Source organism: Trifolium pratense, linkage group LG2 (genome assembly GCF_020283565.1).
Source record: "Trifolium pratense cultivar HEN17-A07 linkage group LG2, ARS_RC_1.1, whole genome shotgun sequence".
Taxonomy (NCBI): domain Eukaryota; kingdom Viridiplantae; phylum Streptophyta; class Magnoliopsida; order Fabales; family Fabaceae; genus Trifolium; species Trifolium pratense.
The window spans coordinates 73,407,461-73,428,930 of NC_060060.1; the positions used below are offsets into that span (position 1 = coordinate 73,407,461).

The following is a 21,470-nucleotide window of genomic DNA, read 5'->3' on the forward strand; positions in this document are numbered from 1 at the left end:
CGCCTGAGTATATGTTTGGACTTTTGGTGAGATCTAGGATCCTTAGCTTGTGCGATTGCGCCATTGTTATCACAAAACAGATCAATGGGATCCACAACGCTAGGGAATATGCCAAGTTCAGTAACGAACTTCTTTATCCAAACAGCTTCCTTTGCTGCATTTGATGCGGCAATGTACTCAGCTTCCGTTGTAGAATCAGCAACTGTATCTTGCTTTGAACTCTTCCAGCTCACAGCGCCACCATTTATGCAAAACACAAAGCCAGACTGCGATCTAAAATCATCCCTATCTGTCTGGAAGCTAGCATCAGTGTAACCAATTACATTTAGCTCTTCTTGACCTCCATATATTAGGAACGAGTCCTTAGTCCTTCTTAGGTACTTAAGGATATTCTTGACAGCTACCCAATGAGCCTCACCAGGATCATACTGATATCGACTCGTTGCGCTTAAGGCATATGAAACATCTGGACGAGTACATATCATGGCATACATGATAGATCCTATAGCTGATGCATAAGTGAAGCGGGTGGAAAAATGCGCGGGCGGTAAGTCGCTCGCTTAGACAGTAAAGTCGCCACCGAACTTTATTTATTCCCGAAGGAAAAGGAAAATATCGATAAAACCTTTGAAAGAATGGAAAGATGGTTGTCGCAACCATTTCCGGGTTCGGGAGTCGATTATGCGAGGGGAAGGTATTAGCACCCCTTACATCCGTTGTACTCAACGGGAACCTTCGCGTTAATTTTAGGGTTAAAAGAGTGTTTTAATTTATTTGCTTGCTTTTATTAATTATAAGAATTATTTACAAGAGGGGAAAAATGTTAGTTTTTTATTAGTGGGCTCGACAAGATGTTGAATCCTGCTCCTACGTATTCCCTGGTGCGATGGGAAACTCAAAGCCCCGTAGTTCTGGTAGAAAATGTTTGTGTGTTGGTTGATTTTATTTGTGAAAATTTATTTGTCGCGCTTTAGCGAAAAAGTTTGTTTGATTAGAAAAAAAAAGAAGGGCTCGTGCTTGGGAGATGGTACCCGTTTGAGAAAAAATTGAGCGTGTATGAACGCGAAAAGAGTGAAGTTTGATGAGTTGAGATTGATTTTAAGTTGTGGAAGACAAACAACCGATAGGCAAGGCGCATGGCCAGCGTTCGGTCGTTTGAGGTATGAGCGGATGTACATCCGCCGGTCCCTTTTTCAATCCAAATTATTTAAGTTTATTCATATATTCAATATTATAAATTTTTTTTGCGTTTTTATTATATTTTTTTTATTTGACTAGATCCCCTTTAAACAACTCCAAAAATTCAAACTTATCTTTTAAACACTGATTAGGCCTCGGTTATTATTTTTTTTTTAACAAAATCACATAAAGTAAATCCAATCCAAATACACATGAGTTCTACATATATCAGTCACATACCAGAGAGAAAAAAAAAACTAAATAGAAACTTCAAGAATATTTAACACATGTACAAGTGAAGTGATGCATAATAAGAAAGGTAAGTGGTACTAACCTTCCCTGCAGTGATATCTCGGAGTAATTTTCCTTCCTGTATTCCTCTTTTCTTCCTCCTCCCGATGCCTTTTTATGCGATGCGAGGTCGACTCTCGGTAATGAAAGTGGAGGATTCGGTTTGTTTTTTTTTGTTTATGCGTGGAAGATTTTTTTTCTTTTTTTTTCTCTGTGTATTCTCTCTGATCTTTTCCTCTCTTTTTTTGTGCGTTTTTTCTCTGTGTTTTTGTGTCCCTTTGAGTAGAATTCTATTGTATTTATAGGCAGAAAGAAGGTCTATGCTTTTAATTTGTGATTGCTTATTTTTGGACTGAATTCATATGCCTTAATGAAGAGAATGAGACAATTCCTTTTATGTTGTGAAGTTCTCTTTTTTCACGCTTGAATTGGATCCTCCTGGTACTTTGATTGCTCTTGATGAGCAGGATGATTGCTCTTGATGAGCAGGATGAAAAACTTCCTTTTTTGAACGATCACACGCGTATTTACAGTCACCATACTAATCCTTTTATTTCTTTTTATGATAATAGTTTTTTCTTATAAATAAATAAAAATAAAAATAAAAAAAAAACGAAAATTGAAGTCAATAAAAAAAAAGGCTTAAGTAGGACTCGAACTCAGGACCTTACACTTAAAACTCTTTGGACACTCCAAACACTACCAAATGGGCTAGCTTGCATATTCAAGAAAAAAAGCGATACAAAACCCTATATGCAACAAGTGGGCAAAATTTAGGGTACGACAGCTGCCCCTATTTAATTATTTTTCACTCTAGGTCATGATGGCTGACGACAGTCTTCATGTACTCGTGGGGAAGATAATTAAATACCAAAGAACCCCAAATTTTGTCCATGGATGAAGACTGTCAGCGAGGTTGAAACTCTAAGTTGCTATCCAGACAAGGAGACTCAAAAAAAGTTACCAAATAAGGATGAAACTCCGAAAACACCAAAATAAGGATGGGACTCCGTTAACACTAAAATAAGGATGGGACTCCAAAAATACCGAATGAGGATGAGACTCTAAAAATATCAAATAGGATGGGACTCCGAAAATATCAAATAGGACGGGACTCCGAAAATTTCAAATATAGATGGGACTCCGAAAATTTCAAATATGGATGGGACTCCGAAAATATCAAATAGGATGGGACTCCGAAAATATCAAATAGGATGGGACTCCGAAAATTTCAAATGTGGATGGGACTCTGAAAAGTATGAACTAGGGTAAAGCTCTGAAACTGTCAACTAGTGTAGGACTCTAAATTCTAAATAGGGTAGGACTCTACAATTCGACATAGGGTAGGACTCCGAAACTTCATATATGGTAGTACTCTAACACTTCACAAAGGGTAAGACACTGATTGGAGGGCAAGTCATTGGGGAAGCTAACAAATTTTCCTAATATGGTAAATTCACTCAAGAACTGCAATTGGTTTAACCAAGGGTAAATTTCACATAACCTTTTCATGACATGTATGCATGTAGATGCATTTGTTAATACAAAACATTCTGATTTGGTTGATGCATGGTATACCTATGGATGTGCTAATGCATGCTATGCAAAATGCATGATCGATGCATGATAGGCCTGCAAAAATGAGTTTTATGCCTTGACAAAGAGACAACTTGTTTAGGGACATGCACTCCTCCGACACTCTGAACCTTTGACGACCTTGTGATTGTGATGTAAATATGAATGCTCTCGATGCCCCAATTGTATTCCGTGAACCATAGGTTGATGTCTTGCTTTTATCGAAGGACACTTCTCCCGAACTGGGTAGATTACGACAACCGATGAATGGATGAGCTCATGATGAAACCCTGTAATACTAGAAACCAGTGATATTCTTTTGAATTTTTCATAAATCTGAGTAAGATGTATTTTGAGAGCTTTTTGTGTTGTTTCCCATTTTTCATTACATCATTTATTAAAAATAAAACACATTTTAATGAATCAATAAAAAACATGAAGAAACGAAAGGCCTCAAAAGAGATTTTTATTCAATGAATTTTGATCCCCAAATGGGTAATAGTACATGAAAATGTAACTCCTAAAAGAGGATATTACTGAGACAAAAGATAAATGGCAATGTGCCCCACTGATATACGACACGTGCTATGTTCCCATCACTTTGTAATCACAATACCCCGCCTCCAAAGGTTATGATTGGACCAATCCCTTCCATCCGGGCCTGTTGTGGGTCCCTAAACTGCAGTCAATTGCCTCATTTTGGATCCCTAATTTTTGCCTGGACCGCTCTCTTGAGTTTTCAGTCCACCGGGATTGTACCTTTTTTGCCTAGGCTGCCCTTTCGGGTTTTCAACCTAGTGGGTTTTATTTCCTTTTTTGTGCCCCTAATTTTTGCCTGAACCGCCTTTTCAGGTTTTCGATTCACCGGGACGCTCTCTATTGCCTAAGTCGCCCTTTCGGGTTTTCAACTTAGCGAGCTTTTTTATGTTTCTCTTTATTTAGGCATAGTATTTTTTGACTGCGTCGGAGTTCACTGAGAGTGGGAATTCCTCACCATCCATTGTGGTAATAATCAGGGCTCCACCAGAGAATGCTTTTTTCACCACATATGGCCCCTCATAGTTAGGGGTCCATTTTCCGCGAGGATCCCTATGGATGGGTAATATCTTTCTTAAAACCAAATCCCCTTCTCTAAATTCCCGCGGGCGCACCTTTTTATCGAACGCCCTCTTGAGCCTCTTTTGGTACAACTGACCATGACATAACGCTGTCAAGCGCTTTTCTTCTATAAGGTTCAGTTGGTCAAATCTTGCTTGGACCCATTCAGCCTCCTCTAGTTTAGTCTCCATCAAAACTCTTAACGAGGGGATCTCCACTTCAATGGGAAGTACTGCCTCCATGCCGTAGACTAAGGAAAAAGGAGTTGCCCCAGTGGAAGTTCGGACAGCCGTCCTATAGCCATGTAATGCAAAAGGGAGCATCTCGTGCCAGTCCTTGTAGGTTTTCACCATCTTTTGGACAATTTTCTTGATGTTTTTATTGGCTGCTTCTACCGCCCCATTCATCTTAGGTCGATACGGAGATGAGTTATGGTGCTCGATCTTGAATTCCTCACATAATTCTTTCATCGTATTATTGTTCAGGTTAGACCCATTATCTGTAATAATTTTGCTCGGAATTCCATAACGGCAAATTATTTCTTTCTTGATGAATCGAGCAACCACTTGTTTTGTCACATTTGCATAAGAGGCAGCTTCCACCCATTTAGTGAAATAGTCGATGGCGACTAGGATAAATCGGTGTCCATTTGAAGCTTTTGGCTCGATCATTCCGATCATATCTATTCCCCACATAGAGAACGGCCATGGTGCAGTCAAAACATTCAACGGAGTCGGTGGTACATGCACCTTATCGGCATAAATTTGACATTTGTGACACGTCTTGGCGTAGCAGAAACAGTCGGCTTCCATAGTCAACCAATAGTAACCTGCCCTTAAGATTTTCTTTGCCATTGTATGTCCATTAGCATGTGTTCCGAAGGCCCCTTCATGGATCTCCTTGACGAGCAAATCGGCCTCACGCTTGTCCACACATCTGAGCAACACCATGTCATAGTTTCTCTTGTAAAGCACACCCCCACTTAAGAAAAATTGTGATGCCAATCTCCTTAATGTTTTCTTGTCAATCACGGAAGCATTCTCTGGATACTCTTATTTTTCAATGTAACACTTGATATCATAGAACCAAGGCTTGTCATCATGCTTTTCTTCAACCATCATGCACACAACTGGTTCATCCTTGCGGTCCACTTTTATAAGAGGGGCTTCATTCCAAAACCTCACTTTGTACATTGATGACAACGTGGCTAGAGCATCTGCTACTTGATTTTCCTCTCTAGGAATATGATGAAATGTGATCTCATCGAAGTATTCCATCAACTTTACTACATGGGCTCGGTACGGGATCAATTTGGGATGTCGTGTTTCCCACTCTCCTTTCACTTGGTAGATGACTAGCGCAGAATCCCCGTATACTTCCAAGATCTTGATCCTCAGACTAATAGCAGCTTCAAGGCCCATGATACATGCTTCGTATTCCGCCACATTATTTGTGCAGTCAAAACACAACCTTGCGGTAAAAGGTGTGTACCCATCCCTTGGAGATATTAGGACGGCTCCAATCCCGTGCCCCATGGCATTTGAGGCACCATCGAATGCGAGCTTCCAACGTCCCCCTGGTTCAGGCCCTTCATCACCACCTATGACCTCTTCATTATTCAGAGCCATAATATCTTCATCTGGGAAATCGAATCTTATGGGTTGGTACTCTTCCACCGGTTGATGAGCCAGATGCTCAGATAAAACGCTCCCTTTTATTGCCTTTTGAGTGACATACTAGATGTCGTACTCGGATAACAACATCTGCCAACGTGCAATCTTTCCCGTTAGAGCTGGTTTCTCAAATATGTATTTGATGGGATCCATCTTTGATATTAACCACGTGGTGTGAGACAACATATACTGTCTTAAACGTCGAGCAGCCCATGCTAATGCGCAACAAGTTTTCTCGAGCGAGGTGTATCTTGACTCACAATCAGTAAATTTCTTGCTCAAGAAGTAAATGGCGTGCTCTTTTCTTCCTGTCTCATCATGTTGTCCTAGGACACAACCCATTGATCCGTCAAGTACTGTTAGATACATTATGAGAGGCCTTCCTGGAACCGGAGGCACCAAGATCGGGGGCTCTTGCAGGTACTCTTTGATCTTCTCAAATGCCTTTTGGCAGTCTTCATTCCACTCGATAGCTTGATGCTTCCTCAATAATTTGAAAATTGGTTCGCATGTAGCCGTAAGATGTGAGATGAATCTGGCAATGTAGTTTAATCTTCCCAAGAATCCACGAACCTCTTTCTCTGTTCTCGGTGCCGACATATTCTGTATGGCCCGTACCTTGTCAGGATCAACCTCGATTCCCCTTTGGCTGACTACGAACCCCAATAACTTTCCTGACCTGGTGCCGAAGGTGCACTTGTTAGGATTTAGACGCAGTTTAAACTTTCGCAGGCGCTCGAATAACTTTTGCAAATGGACCAAATGATCTTCTTCTGTCTGGGATTTGGCAATCATATCATCAACGTAGACCTCTATCTCTTTATGAATCATGTCATGGAAAAGAGTTACCATTGCCCTCTGATATGTTGCCCCTGCGTTCTTTAGTCCAAATGGCATTACTTTGTAGCAAAAGGTGCCCCAAGGTGTGATGAATGTGGTTTTCTCCATGTCTTCCGGAGCCATTTTAATCTGGTTGTAACCAGAGAAACCATCCATAAATGAGAAAACGGAGAACTGAGCAGTGTTATCCACCAATACATCAATATGTGGTAAAGGGAAATCGTCCTTCGGACTTGCTCGGTTTAAATCTCGATAGTCCACACACATCCTAACCTTGCCATCTTTCTTCGGTACTGGAACGATGTTGGCCACCCACTGCGGATATTTGGCAACTGCTAGGAAACCAGCGTCAAATTGCTTCTTCACTTCTTCTCTAATTTTTAGAGCCATGTCAGGTCTAGTCCTCCTCATCTTCTGTTTTACTGGCGCACATTCTGGTTTTAATGGTAGCCGGTGCATGACTATGTCAGTGTCTAGACCTGGCATATCCTGATATGACCAAGCGAACACATCCACGTACTCTTTTAGTAATTCAACCAACTTTTCTTTCACATTCATTTTCAAGAAGGCACCCACTTTGATTTCTTTTTTGTCTTCTTTGTTTCCCAAGTTAATTACTTCCACCGATTCCTGGTGAGGCTGAATCACTTCTTCCTCCTGTTTCAAGAGTCGGGCTAACCCTTCAGGAAATTCACAGTCTTCCTCATCACCTTCTTCCGCTTGGTTAATTGGGAATTCGAAGTTGTAAGGGATTATAGATGTGTCGTTATCAATGGGTCTATTTATGGATCTGCATGGAGATGATTTTTTTATTTTAGAATGATGACGTGATGGAGAATTGAATAGAAATTGAAGATGATGAAAATTGCCATTTTTTGGGAAAAGAAACAGAAAAATTAAAGAAAATAGAATCTTTTTATTGAACTCAAAATGCACTTTATTGATAATAAATAAGTTATTGAAAACAAAGGGGTGCCCTATAAAAGCTTATCCATTTGCCTCGGGCAAAACAAAGGATTTTTCAAAGACAACAAATTACTTAGAAATAGAAATGATCTCCGGAATCACCACGACTTTCCAGTTGGCGAGAATTTCATCAGGAGCGCAATGACACACCAAGTCTGGCACCTCTTCATCAGTGTCTTCAAGTGAGGCCACGTGATCTTCGTGATCAAACCCAGCGCTATGGAATGTCTCTTGAATAGATGGTATGCGTCCGAGCCCAAGATGATTCTGACTGGCCTTTGAAAACATGGTTGTTGATGGTACATATCCGAGTCCGAACCGATTCTTCTTCTCAGGGATGTCTGGCAACTTTCCCCATCCTTCAAGACTACCCTCTTCCAACGCTTCCTTCATGGCTTTCCAGGAATACATGGCCGATCCCGTCTTTTGGCGGTGACTGTGCTTCAGTTTCGTGGTCACAACAGTTGCAACTTCCAAAGCCTGAAATGGGACTTCTGTAGCTTCATCGTCTGCATCTATGTATCGGAAGGAAGAAAGATGACTCACCATTATGTCCTCTTGGCCAGAAACCACAATCATTTTATCACCGGTTATGAACTTAAGCTTTTGGTGCAAAGTGGAGGTGACGGTTCCGGCCGCATGGATCCAAGGTCTTCCAAGGAGACAACTGTACGTAGGGTTAATATCCATGACTTGGAAGGTAATTGTAAAGAGTTGAGGACCAATCAAAACGGGCAGATCCACTTCTCCAACAACTGTTCTTCTTGATCCGTCGAAAGCTTTCACCACCAAGGAACTAGGCTTTATCAATGTCCCGTCACTTATCATTTTCATGAGGGTCGTCTTAGGCATGACATTTAGGGATGAACCCGTATCAATCAAAACTCTTGACAGGATGTTATCTAAACACTTCACTGAAATGTGTAAGGCACGATTATGGTCAGGTCCTTCCACCGGCAATTCATCCTCGCTAAACCCCAGATATCTGCTGGCAGTAATGTTACCAACAACTCCATCGAATTGATCAACGGTAATATCCTTTGTTACATGAGCCTCGTTTAGAACTTTAATCAGAGCTTCTCGATGAGCCTCTGAACTGAGGAGTAAGGACAACATGGAAATCTTGGAGGGAGTATGTCCCAACTGATCAACTATCTTGTAATCACTTTTTCTGATAATCCTTAGGAATTCTTCAGCTTCCTCTTGCGGTATCGTTTTCTGAGAGGGTCCAGCCATAACTTCCCTTTCTCCCCCATCTTTCCCTTTAAGAGCATTTTTATTGGGCTGTTCGGGAGAAAATACCCTACCACTTCTTGTTATGCCTCTTAGGCCAGCTATATTAGTGACATTGGGCTCTACACTTGTTAATAGTTGGCCCCCCACATGAGCAGTGGTCTGGTAGTTCCATGGTACCCTATTCGCGCTTTCAAAGGGAAATGGTGCAGGCACACAGAATACAATGGGATCCACCGACTTCACCGGTATTTGCAATCCTTTTCTTGAGTATGGGATCTCAATGGGTGCCTGATCTCGAGACTCTAAAACAGAGACATCTGCATCAGTTCTTGAATAGCCAATCTGAACCAAACCTTGATCCATCAGCTTTTGAAGACAATCTCTCATTTCTTGGCACTTATCTGGATTTGCTGAACATATCTTGCACTCATAATGCATATCTTGAAACTCCTTGAAACCAATAAATTTCTCCCTTATTGTAGACATGGAGGCTTTTACCTTAACCACCTCTTTGATTAGATCGTGCTTCTCAATTTCTTCCACACTATTAACAGATGAATCAGCATGTCCGAGTAAAGGATTATCTTTCACATTTGGACCTTCTTCTTTGAAAGATATCAACTTTCGGTCAATCAACTCCTGAACCTTATATTTGAAGGCCTTGCAATTTTCTATAGTATGCCCAGGTGATCCGGCATGATAATCACACTTAGCATTTATATCAAAATAGGGTGGAAATGGTGGTGTTACTGGGGGAAGTGGTCTTGGCTCAATCATCCCTTTTTGGATTAGGTATGGTAGGATCTGACCATATGGCATGGGCAAGCGATCAAAGTACACCCTCTTTCTTTCAACATTATTCCTGGGCTCATATTGGCCCCTCTGTTGGTACCCACCTTGCTGTTGATATTGGCCTTGTTGGGGCCTCATCAATGGTTGTTTAGGTGAAGGTATGAGACATGCTTGTTGCGGGTACTGTCCTTGGGCTACAGTTGCCACATAAGGATATTGGAGATACGGTATCTGAGGCAACGGAATTTGTGATGAACTTGCAACCACAGCATTGGTTTCTCCCTCTTTCTTTTTATTGTTGTTGGGGAACTTCTTTGTCCCATCATGACCATTAGAGGCACTTTTTATTTTGCCACTTTTCAACCCTTCTTCTACTCGTTCTCCAATTATGACCATGTCGGCAAAGCCAGATGATATGCTCCCTATCATCTTCTCATAGTATTGACCCTGCAGCGTACTCATAAAGGTGTCAACCAGCTCTCTTTCTAGCAACGGTGGTTGCACACGGGCAGCGAGTTCTCTCCATCTCTGTGCGTACTCCTTGAATGACTCGCTATTTTTTTGAGAAAGATTTTGTAGTTGCATGCGGTTAGGAGCCATGTCCAAGTTATACTTGTATTGCTTTAAGAAAGCGTCAGCAAGATCTTTCCATGTTTGTATTTGAGCTCGCTCCAGCTGCATATACCAATCTAATGATGCCCCACTCAGACTGTCTTGGAAGACGTGAATCATAAGCTTCTCATTGGCAGCATAACCGGCCATCTTTCTACAGAACATCCTCAGGTGATTCATTGGACAATGGATACCCTTATACTTCTCAAAGTCAGGTACTTTGAATTTTGGAGGGATAACAACGTCCGGAACTAAGCACATATCCATAGCATCCACCCCATAAGCATTAAAACCTTCTACCGCTTTTAATCTTTCTTCAAAATCCTGGTACATTCGAGCAGGTTCAATATCAGGGTTAGCATTCACAGTTGACTGTTTTGGCACAAAACCTCCCACACCATTGGTTGCATGACGAGGTTGGCTAATTCCTTCTTGGCCCATTGAAACCCCTTGGGGAGTAGGATCTCCATTTGTGACTGGTATCACGACAGGAGCCTGAATTGGGTCACTTTCTTCTTCTGGCGGAGTATAGCCCTTAGGAAGGCTGAGTTCAGGCCATTCCGCACTCCTTTCCGGTTGAGAAGTACTTTCTTTGGTGGCCAAATTTTGGAACAGCTCGAGGAGCTTACCCATCGTAGTTTTTATGGAGTCAACGTCCTCTCTTAATGCCGCATTAATCTGCTCTTGTTGGTCCATGACCCTTTGCAAATTGGCACGCGTCCCGTGAGAATGTCGAGTAGGCACGCGCGGCGGTTGTTTTGCAGGTTTTCGGGCTATCTTGAATTTCCTGGAGTGCCGGAGGAGAATGAAACTATTATTATTTTTTTATTTATTTTTATTTTTTATTGATGAGGATGCAAATGGATGCATGTTATGCTAAAACTTTTTTTTAGTTAGAGGGAATTTCAAAGTTCTTTCATCATACGCATTCAGAAATGAGCGAACAACTAAGACCATATAGTGCAAATATCACAATTTTATTCCATAAGAAAAAACAATTACAAAATTCAAAGAATTATCTCAACTAAAGCTTCGCCTTGCGGGCTTCCTCTAAGCTAGCTTTAAAATTTCTTAACATGACTTCACAACTTTCAACGAAATCAAAGACAGCGGCCGGTGTGTTGTTTGGGTGCATCACAGCGTAAGCCCTTCTATGTATCTTTGGAATACGCCAAACCACATTGTTTGCAAATCCTGCTAAATTAGAGAATTTTGACTTCCATTTCATGGCTTCTTGATGCAGTTCTTGCATAGTGGCTTGGTCTTGAAGGGATAAATTCCGCAGGTGCTGAAGTTGACTTTCTGCACGTTCATTAATGTCTTTCAAGGCCTCATAACTTTGCTTTTGGCGCCTTCCACATTCCTTGAGGGCTCTCAGCTCATCATGTAATTCTCTCCAATTGGATGGGAGTTGGTGGAGCATCCTTTCAGTCTCTTCTCGTAAGCGGCATTCTTCAGACGCAAGGGTTTGTGATTCCTTGAGTCTCTCATTAAGATCAGAGATCCGCACTTCCAACCCTTCTCTCACTCCTTTATGCTGCTCTAAAGTATGATTCCAAAGACCATTCCAATCACTGATTTCCTTCCAAGCTTGGTCCAATTTTAGGTTACATTCCTTAAGCTCGCCCGTGACTCCAGCTAAAGTGTCGCTTATCCGCTCTTTCTTTTCTTTTTCAGCTTTAAACGCTTCCTTAATTTTTTCACATTGCTTCTTCTCCTCTTTGAGGAGAAACTTAAATTCATTTCGCTCATAGGAAACCTTTTGGAAATTCAGTTCTAAGTCCTCTTTTTCTTTCTCAAGGCGACTGATAGTAGCTTTCAGTTCATCAACTTCTTCAATGGAGGTAGGAATTGGCGCAGGAGAGCTGGGCTGAGTTGATGAGACGATGGCGAAAGGGAGCTTGTTTTTATTCACGTGTTCCTTGATCCAATTGGAGTAAGGTTTCTTGTCGGTAATGCCCCTCTTTCTGAGCTCGGTCCCTTTGCGGTGCACTTGCGTCCATGCCTGGATAACCTTTTGGAGTATACTGGAGCTATTTTCATCCGTAATGTGGAGCTCGAACTCTTTCAAAACTTCACTATCTGGTCTTCGGTCAATGGGATACCCAAGCTGTCTTATAGCTAACATTGGGTTATAGTTAATGCAACCTCTTGGCCCTATAAGGGGTACGTTAGGAAAGTCTCCACAGCTAACAATCACCTCTCTTTGATTAATCTTCCTAGCATACCAAAAAATGGAATTTTCAGTGAGGGACCTTAGTTTTTGTGCCCATTCATTGTCATTCATCGGCTTAATCAAGAAGACGTCTTTGAATATTTGGGATGTGAACCACAAGTACAACAATGGAAGACAACATAGCATTAGTCCTCCTCTTCTTTTATACCGCAAATGAAGGGTATAATATATATCAGCCAGAAGAGCGGGTACAGGATCTTCTTCGTTGACTCTTACGGCCCAAAAAACACTGATGGCAGCAGTGTCAATGAAATTTGGTTTATTAGGAAAAAGGATCAAGCCAAAGATGAGCAAAGCTAATATTTCCCCCATGGATTCCCAATCGCGAGCCTTCACAAAATCTGTTGCTTTCTTTTCCAAATAACCTCTTTGGAAGCCCAAAGAATCTCTTTCTTTCTTGAAGTGAGCTTTTAGATCAGACACTTGTATTTTTAATAATGAGGCCAAATCTTCAAGTCTTGGAACCTCTCCTAACCCTTTGTAAGGTTTCAACTTCTTCTTAGGAGAATCCAATATTCGCCCAAATTCTTCTAAAGTTGGGGCCAATTGGAAATCTTGGAATGTGAAGCAACGCAGCGGGGGATCATAGAATTGTGCCAGGGCGGTAATAGCCTCCACCTGTACCGGAATTTTCAAAAGATCAAGGATCCTCCCATACTTGAGGGTGAGATGGTCTCGAGCCATACTAGTTAAATAATTGCTAAAAGTCTTCATGCTTTTCACATCGGATAATTGTGCCTTTATTTGGAATGTTTTTCTTTTGTCCGAACTCATTTTCAGAATGCTTATCGATGAACTTTTATGAAATTCCCTGAAAATATAAATTCATATGCTAAAAGATTTATTTTATGAAAAATGCATGACATGCAGAAAAGGTGTAGGATAAGGGTAAAGAAAATCATGTAGGGTAGCTACCTACGATTAGATGGTTCTAAGCTTTCATCCCACCCCCTCACAAGGATAGCTCTAGGGCTTTTGTTGGGTTAAGCACAACACTCGAGGTCACAAGCCTTATTTGAAATTTCCCCATGAGACTGGACTAGTCGAATCATGGGGATATCTCAAAAGGACCTCCCTTAGGCGGAGTTATTGGGTTCTAAACAAGGTTCCTAGAGTCATCGACCATATTCAAAATTCCGCCAAGAGGATGGGCTAGCCAATTCCAGACGGACTTTTTGAACAAATCTACTCTAGGCGGAGTTTTCGCATATCACCGATTGGGATGTACATCCCATGGGCCCATACTACTTGCTCCTTACTTAACTTAAGTTTGTTCTCAAGCTCGGGGTAGAGCTCCTCTCAGACAACAAATCATAAACCCACAATTGATATATATACAACATAAATAAATAAAATTAAAACAAATAAATCATAAAAGCAAGAACAAATGGAAAATAATGAAACACAAGAAAAACAAGCAAACAAACGAAAAACACTCAACCCTAAGACTAACAAGAATGGGCTTGACTCTCTTATGTCCCCAGTGAAGTCGCCAGCTGAAGCGGGTGGAAAAATGCGCGGGCGGTAAGTCGCTCGCTTAGACAGTAAAGTCGCCACCGAACTTTATTTATTCCCGAAGGAAAAGGAAAATATCGATAAAACCTTTGAAAGAATGGAAAGATGGTTGTCGCAACCATTTCCGGGTTCGGGAGTCGATTATGCGAGGGGAAGGTATTAGCACCCCTTACATCCGTTGTACTCAACGGGAACCTTCGCGTTAATTTTAGGGTTAAAAGAGTGTTTTAATTTATTTGCTTGCTTTTATTAATTATAAGAATTATTTACAAGAGGGGAAAAATGTTAGTTTTTTATTAGTGGGCTCGACAAGATGTTGAATCCTGCTCCTACGTATTCCCTGGTGCGATGGGAAACTCAAAGCCCCGTAGTTCTGGTAGAAAATGTTTGTGTGTTGGTTGATTTTATTTGTGAAAATTTATTTGTCGCGCTTTAGCGAAAAAGTTTGTTTGATTAGAAAAAAAAAGAAGGGCTCGTGCTTGGGAGATGGTACCCGTTTGAGAAAAAATTGAGCGTGTATGAACGCGAAAAGAGTGAAGTTTGATGAGTTGAGATTGATTTTAAGTTGTGGAAGACAAACAACCGATAGGCAAGGCGCATGGCCAGCGTTCGGTCGTTTGAGGTATGAGCGGATGTACATCCGCCGGTCCCTTTTTCAATCCAAATTATTTAAGTTTATTCATATATTCAATATTATAAATTTTTTTTGCGTTTTTATTATATTTTTTTTATTTGACTAGATCCCCTTTAAACAACTCCAAAAATTCAAACTTATCTTTTAAACACTGATTAGGCCTCGGTTATTATTTTTTTTTTAACAAAATCACATAAAGTAAATCCAATCCAAATACACATGAGTTCTACATATATCAGTCACATACCAGAGAGAAAAAAAAAACTAAATAGAAACTTCAAGAATATTTAACACATGTACAAGTGAAGTGATGCATAATAAGAAAGGTAAGTGGTACTAACCTTCCCTGCAGTGATATCTCGGAGTAATTTTCCTTCCTGTATTCCTCTTTTCTTCCTCCTCCCGATGCCTTTTTATGCGATGCGAGGTCGACTCTCGGTAATGAAAGTGGAGGATTCGGTTTGTTTTTTTTTGTTTATGCGTGGAAGATTTTTTTTCTTTTTTTTTCTCTGCGTATTCTCTCTGATCTTTTCCTCTCTTTTTTTGTGCGTTTTTTCTCTGTGTTTTTGTGTCCCTTTGAGTAGAATTCTATTGTATTTATAGGCAGAAAGAAGGTCTATGCTTTTAATTTGTGATTGCTTATTTTTGGACTGAATTCATATGCCTTAATGAAGAGAATGAGACAATTCCTTTTATGTTGTGAAGTTCTCTTTTTTCACGCTTGAATTGGATCCTCCTGGTACTTTGATTGCTCTTGATGAGCAGGATGATTGCTCTTGATGAGCAGGATGAAAAACTTCCTTTTTTGAACGATCACACGCGTATTTACAGTCACCATACTAATCCTTTTATTTCTTTTTATGATAATAGTTTTTTCTTATAAATAAATAAAAATAAAAAAAAAACGAAAATTGAAGTCAATAAAAAAAAATGGCTTAAGTAGGACTCGAACTCAGGACCTTACACTTAAAACTCTTTGGACACTCCAAACACTACCAAATGGGCTAGCTTGCATATTCAAGAAAAAAAGCGATACAAAACCCTATATGCAACAAGTGGGCAAAATTTAGGGTACGACAATAAGGAATCTTACTTATGCGATCCCTTTCTTCCTTAGATGAAGGGGATTGTGTTTTTGAAAGACACAAGCCATGCTGCATAGGAATGAATCCTTTCTTGGAATCATACATATTAAAGCGTCTCAGCACTTTATCTATGTATGTACTCTGACTTAAGCCAAGCAGTTTCTGAGATCTATCTCTATAGATTCTTATTCCTAATATATAGGCTGCTTCACCCAGATCTTTCATAGAAAAGTAATTCCCTAACCAAGTTTTAACTTGTTGCAATGTAGGGATGTCGTTTCCTATAAGTAATATGTCATCTACATACAATACTAGGAATACGACTATGCTCCCACTAACCTTCTTGTAAACACAAGGTTCATCTTCATTCTTGATGAATCCAAATTGTTTCACAGTTTCATCAAAACGAAGATTCCAACTTCTGGAAGCTTGCTTCAATCCGTAGATTGATCGCTGTAATTTGCATATCTTTTTGGCTTCACCTGGAATGCAAAAACCTTCAGGTTGTGTCATGTACACATCCTCAAGGAGACTCCCATTAAGGAAGGCAGTTTTTACATCCATCTGCCAAATTTCATAATCATAGTATGCGACGATGGCAAGTAAGATCCGAATGGATTTAATCATCGCAACTGGTGAAAAGGTTTCATCATAGTCTATGCCATGAATTTGTTTGAAACCTTTAGCAACCAATCGCGCTTTATAGGTCTGTACCTTTCCATCCATGTCCGTCTTCTTCTTGAAGACCCATTTGCATCCTATGGGCTTGACCCCATCAGGAGCTTCCACCAAGTTCCAAACTTGGTTTGTGTACATGGAATCCATTTCAGATTTCATGGCTTCAAGCCACTTCTCAGATTCAGGGCCAGTAATGGCCTCTTGGTAAGTCACAGGCTCATCTTGATCCATGAGTAATACATCACCTTGTTCCGATATGAGATATCCATATCTTTCAGGTTCTTGACGTATCCTGTTGGACCTACGTGGTTCTTGTGTTACATGAGCAGGATTCTCTGTCACAACATCTTGTGCATCCTGCTCTTGTTCCTCCATTGGTGTGTCATTACTTTGTGGATCGTGAATTTCTTCAAGATCTACTTTCCTCCCACTGACTCCTTTGGAAACAAAGTCCTTTTCTAGGAATACTCTTGTTCGAGCGACAAACACTTTGCCCTCGGAAGGATTGTAGAAGTGATATCCTTTCGTCTCTTTTGGATATCCCACAAAGAAGCACTTGTCAGGTTTAGGTTCAAGTTTAGTAGAAATTTGACGTTTTACATAAACTTCGCAACCCCAAATCTTTAAGTAAGACATATGTGGTTTCTTGCCACTCCATATCTCATATGGTGTCTTTTCAATCATTTTAGAAGGAACACGGTTAAGTGTATAAGCTGCTGTTAATAGAGCATGTCCCCAAAAGGAGTCCGGAAGATCAGCGTGACTCATCATTGACCGTACCATGTCCAAAAGGGTTCAGTTTCTTCTCTCAGATACACCATTCCATTGTGGTGTTCCAGGAGGAGTGAGTTGGGATAGGATCCCACACTCTTTTAGATGGTCATGAAACTCTAGGCTTAAATACTCACCTCCTCGATCTGATCGAAGGTGTTGGATATTTGAATTGGCTTAATTTTGCTAAAACAAATATACTAACAAGATGTTGGAAAACATGTTACAACATCATACTGTATCAAGGAAATCTCGCGCATTTAAGAGAGCATCTGCTATTTATGGAAATCCACTTAAAGAGCACGCTCAATGGAGATTTGATCTGATCAGGAGCTTTAAGGATAAGACAAACTTAATGGAACAGCTGGATGACTTATCCTATCATATAAAGTCCTTTAAACACTTTTGGAAAGTCTTGATATATCCTTAATGAAGATTGAAAAAGTATCAGATCATCCTTTATGATTCTCAAGGAGCGTCTGAGCATTTGTGAAGAAAGAGGAGCGTGCCTAATCATTATATATACGAAGACCAAGCTCAAGACTATGTATCTCATCGAAAAACATTAGTTCACATATTGAGTCTTTGTTGAGTCTTTTATTGTTTGATTGTAATTCTTGCTTGTGGATTCTATAACACGAGTTAAGAAGTAAGTTTGTTATTTTAAGGTTACTCCTAAGCTTTGAAGTACGGAGTTTACCGTGTGTGATTCACTTGAAGCTTTTAAGCAAAAGTGAAGTGTTGTCTTGACAAGTTGTCGCCACATCTTTCCAAACATTGTATAATCAACACAGGTTGTGTTGTGTGAGTGGAAGTGAGATGGGATCTCATGTCTAGGAGTTCCTAGGCAGAAGTTGCATGAGTAGTGTCGAGGTTATAAGGCGTAAACCAAGGGTTTGCTGGAGGTCTTAGTTTAAGGCGTAAATCCTAGGGTTTGCTGGAGGTCTTAGTAACTAGAGCTATTAGTGGATTTCCTTCCTGGATTGGTATCCCCCAGAGTAGGCAGTTGGCTGAACTGGGTTAACAATTACTTGTGCACTTTATTTATTTTCTGTCAGTATTTTATATGTTATGTAAGATGTGCCAACAATTGAAACAACATTATTCATAAAGTAGTTGTTGGGACATCTACGGTAACATCATTCTAGTGATACCAGAATTTCAATTGGCATCAGAGCAGGCACCGTGTTCTGTTATTTTGGGTGAGCTCCAGGGAGAGTACTTTCTGGTACAATGGATAAAGAAGGAGGGTCAGTGTCTAAACCCCCCCTACTGACAGGTCCTGAGAACTATGATTATTGGAAATCTAAAATGGAGGCTTTCATAAAATCAATTGACAGCAGGACATGGAAGGCTGTGTTACGTGGATGGGAACCACCAATGGTTCTTGACAAAGATGGCAATAAAACTGATGTCAAGAAGCCAAATGATGAATGGACTAAAGATGAGGATGATCTGGCACTTGGCAACTCCAAAGCCTTGTATGCTATTTTTAATGGTGTGGATGCAAACATGTTCAGGCTTGTTAAGAGATGTATTACTGCTAAACATGCCTGGGAAGTTCTGAGAAAAGCTCATGAAGGAACATCAAAAGTTAAACTATCTAAACTTCAGATGCTCAAAACCAATTTTGAGAATCTCAGAATGAAGGAGGAAGAAACCATTCATGACTTTCAGATGAATGTGCTTGATTTTGCAAATTCGTTTGATGCACTTGGAAAACCTATCTTAGATGAGGAGCTAGTTGGAAAAATACTCAGATCTTTGCCTAAAAGATTTGATATGAAGGTGACAGCTATTGAGGAGGCTCATGATCTTTCAAGTCTAAATTTAGATGAACTCATAGGATCACTTCAGACCTATGAAATTGGCCTAAACAGGAGAAATGAAAAGAAAGATAAGAATCTAGCTTTTGCTTCAAAAAGTGCTGCTGATGACTTACAAATTGAATCTGAAGGTGAAGAAAGCTTAGCTGAATCTATGGCTATGCTTGGAAGACAGTTCAACAAGTTGATGAAGAAAGTAGATCAAAGGCACAAGCCAAATGGTCGACTCAACAACAACAAACAGTCCAGCTTTCAGAAAAAGACAAATGAAGATGAAAGAGGAGTGAAATGCCATGAATGTGAAGGTTTTGGACATATCAGACCTGAATGTCCAACCTTTCTAAAAAGGCAAAAGAAAAGTCTTGTGGTTTCATGGTCTGATACAGATTCAGAGGAGGAAGAATCTGCCAAATTTGTTAATGCTTTAACAGGAGTTTGTGAATCTGACTCATGTGATGAGGAGGTAACTTATGAGGAACTAGTTGCTACTTATAAAGATCTTCATACTAGAAGTATAGAAGTTTGCAAAGCATTAGAGAAACAAAAGAAGATCAATGGTAAACTACAAGCTGAGAAAAATGACTTACTCATAAACATTGATAATCTCAATGCTAAGGTTGAAGATCAGAGTAGTCAAATTCAACAGCTGGAAATGGAGAAGTCTAACCTCCTGTGTAAAGTTGCTGAACAGAATGAAGAAGTAACCAAATTAAATGCTGATTTAGATCAAGTCACTAAAGTGGCTAAAATGATGACCAAAGGTACTGATGCCTTTGAGGAAATGTTACAGAGACAAAACTATGGGAAACCTAAGCCCATTGGTTTTGAACATGAAAGAGTAAAGCAGCAGATGAAGTTCAACAATGCTACTATACATACTCCAATCAGCAGCACGTTTGTGTCAGGAGGATTGTCGCAACATCTGATGGGACATTCTATGCCCAGGTTCTATAACTGGACATGTCATCATTGTGGCAGGAAAGGACACATTAGGCCTTTCTGCTATAGGCTGCACGGATATCCAAGGAGAGTTCATCAAGAATTCTATACTCCTGTCTTTCCCAATGTTACGACAAGACAGGAATGGAGAGAAAAGAAGAAGATCACAGGTCTAATAGCTCATACATCCTTGAGAGCTTCTTCAAGAGAAACCTGGTACTTTGATAGTGGTTGTTCTAGACACATGACAGGTGTTGAACATTATCTTGAAGACTTGAAGTCATATGCTACCAGTTTTGTAACCTTTGGAGATGGAGCTAAAGGGGAGATCAAGGGAGTTGGTAAACTTGCAAACCATGGCTTACCAAAGCTAGATAATGTGCTGCTTGTAAAAGGGCTTAAAGCAAATCTAATCAGCATAAGCCAACTTTGTGATCAAGGCATGAAAGTTAACTTCACGAAAGCTGAATGTCTAGTTACAAATGAGCAAGGAGAGTTGTTAATGAAAGGAGTAAGGTCAAGAGACAACTGCTATCTCTGGATCCCTAAAGAAGAAGATGTAGCAACATGTTTTATTAGCAAAGAAGATGAGGTAAAGTTGTGGCACCAAAAACTTGGCCACCTGCACCTTAAAGGCATGAAGAAGGCAATAGCTAAAGAGGCTATCAGAGGACTTCCAAAGCTCAAAATAGAAGAAGGAAGTATATGTGGAGAATGTCAAATAGGGAAGCAGACAAAGATGTCGCATCCAAAGTTGCAACATCTGACCACAACAAGGGTTCTAGAATTACTGCACATAGACCTGATGGGGCCAATGCAAGTAGAGAGCCTTGGAGGAAAAAGGTATGCATTTGTCATGGTAGATGATTTTTCAAGGTTCACATGGATTGAATTTTTAAAAGACAAATCTGAAAGTTTTGATGCATTCAAAGAACTTTGTCTTCAACTCCAAAGAGAAAAGAACTCTGCTATTGTTAGGATACGAAGTGATCATGGTAAAGAGTTTGAGAATGCAAGCTTTCTTGAATTTTGCATCTCTGAAGGAATCAAGCATGAATTCTCAGCTCCAATCACACCTCAACAAAATGGTGTTGTTGAGAGGAAGAACAGGACAATACAAGAGTCAGCCAGAGTAATGTTGCATGCAAAACATCTTCCATATCAATTCTGGGCTGAGGCTATGCATACTGCTTGTTATATTCACAATCGTGTCACACTCAGAACTGGAACTTCTACTACACTGTATGAACTGTGGAAAGGCAGAAAACCAACTGTCAAACACTTTCATGTGTTTGGAAGTAAGTGCTATATCCTATCTGATAGGGAGCACAGAAGAAAAATGGATCCTAAAAGTGAAGAAGGATTGTTTCTTGGATACTCAACAAACAGCAGGGCTTACAGAGTTTACAACCAGAGAACTAAGGTAATAGTAGAATCTATCAATGTTGTGATAGATGATTTGACACCTGCTAAAACATCTGATACTGAAGATGATGTTGCAACAACTTTGCCAACATCTGAAGA

At 40.2% G+C, this 21,470-nt stretch overlaps 1 pseudogene; it reads right to left on the reverse strand.

Annotated features, from left to right (window-relative positions):
* Nucleotides 1-3,983: 3,983 nt before the first annotated feature.
* On the reverse strand, nucleotides 3,984-10,745 carry LOC123905420 (annotated as a pseudogene).
* Nucleotides 10,746-21,470: the final 10,725 nt, after the last annotated feature.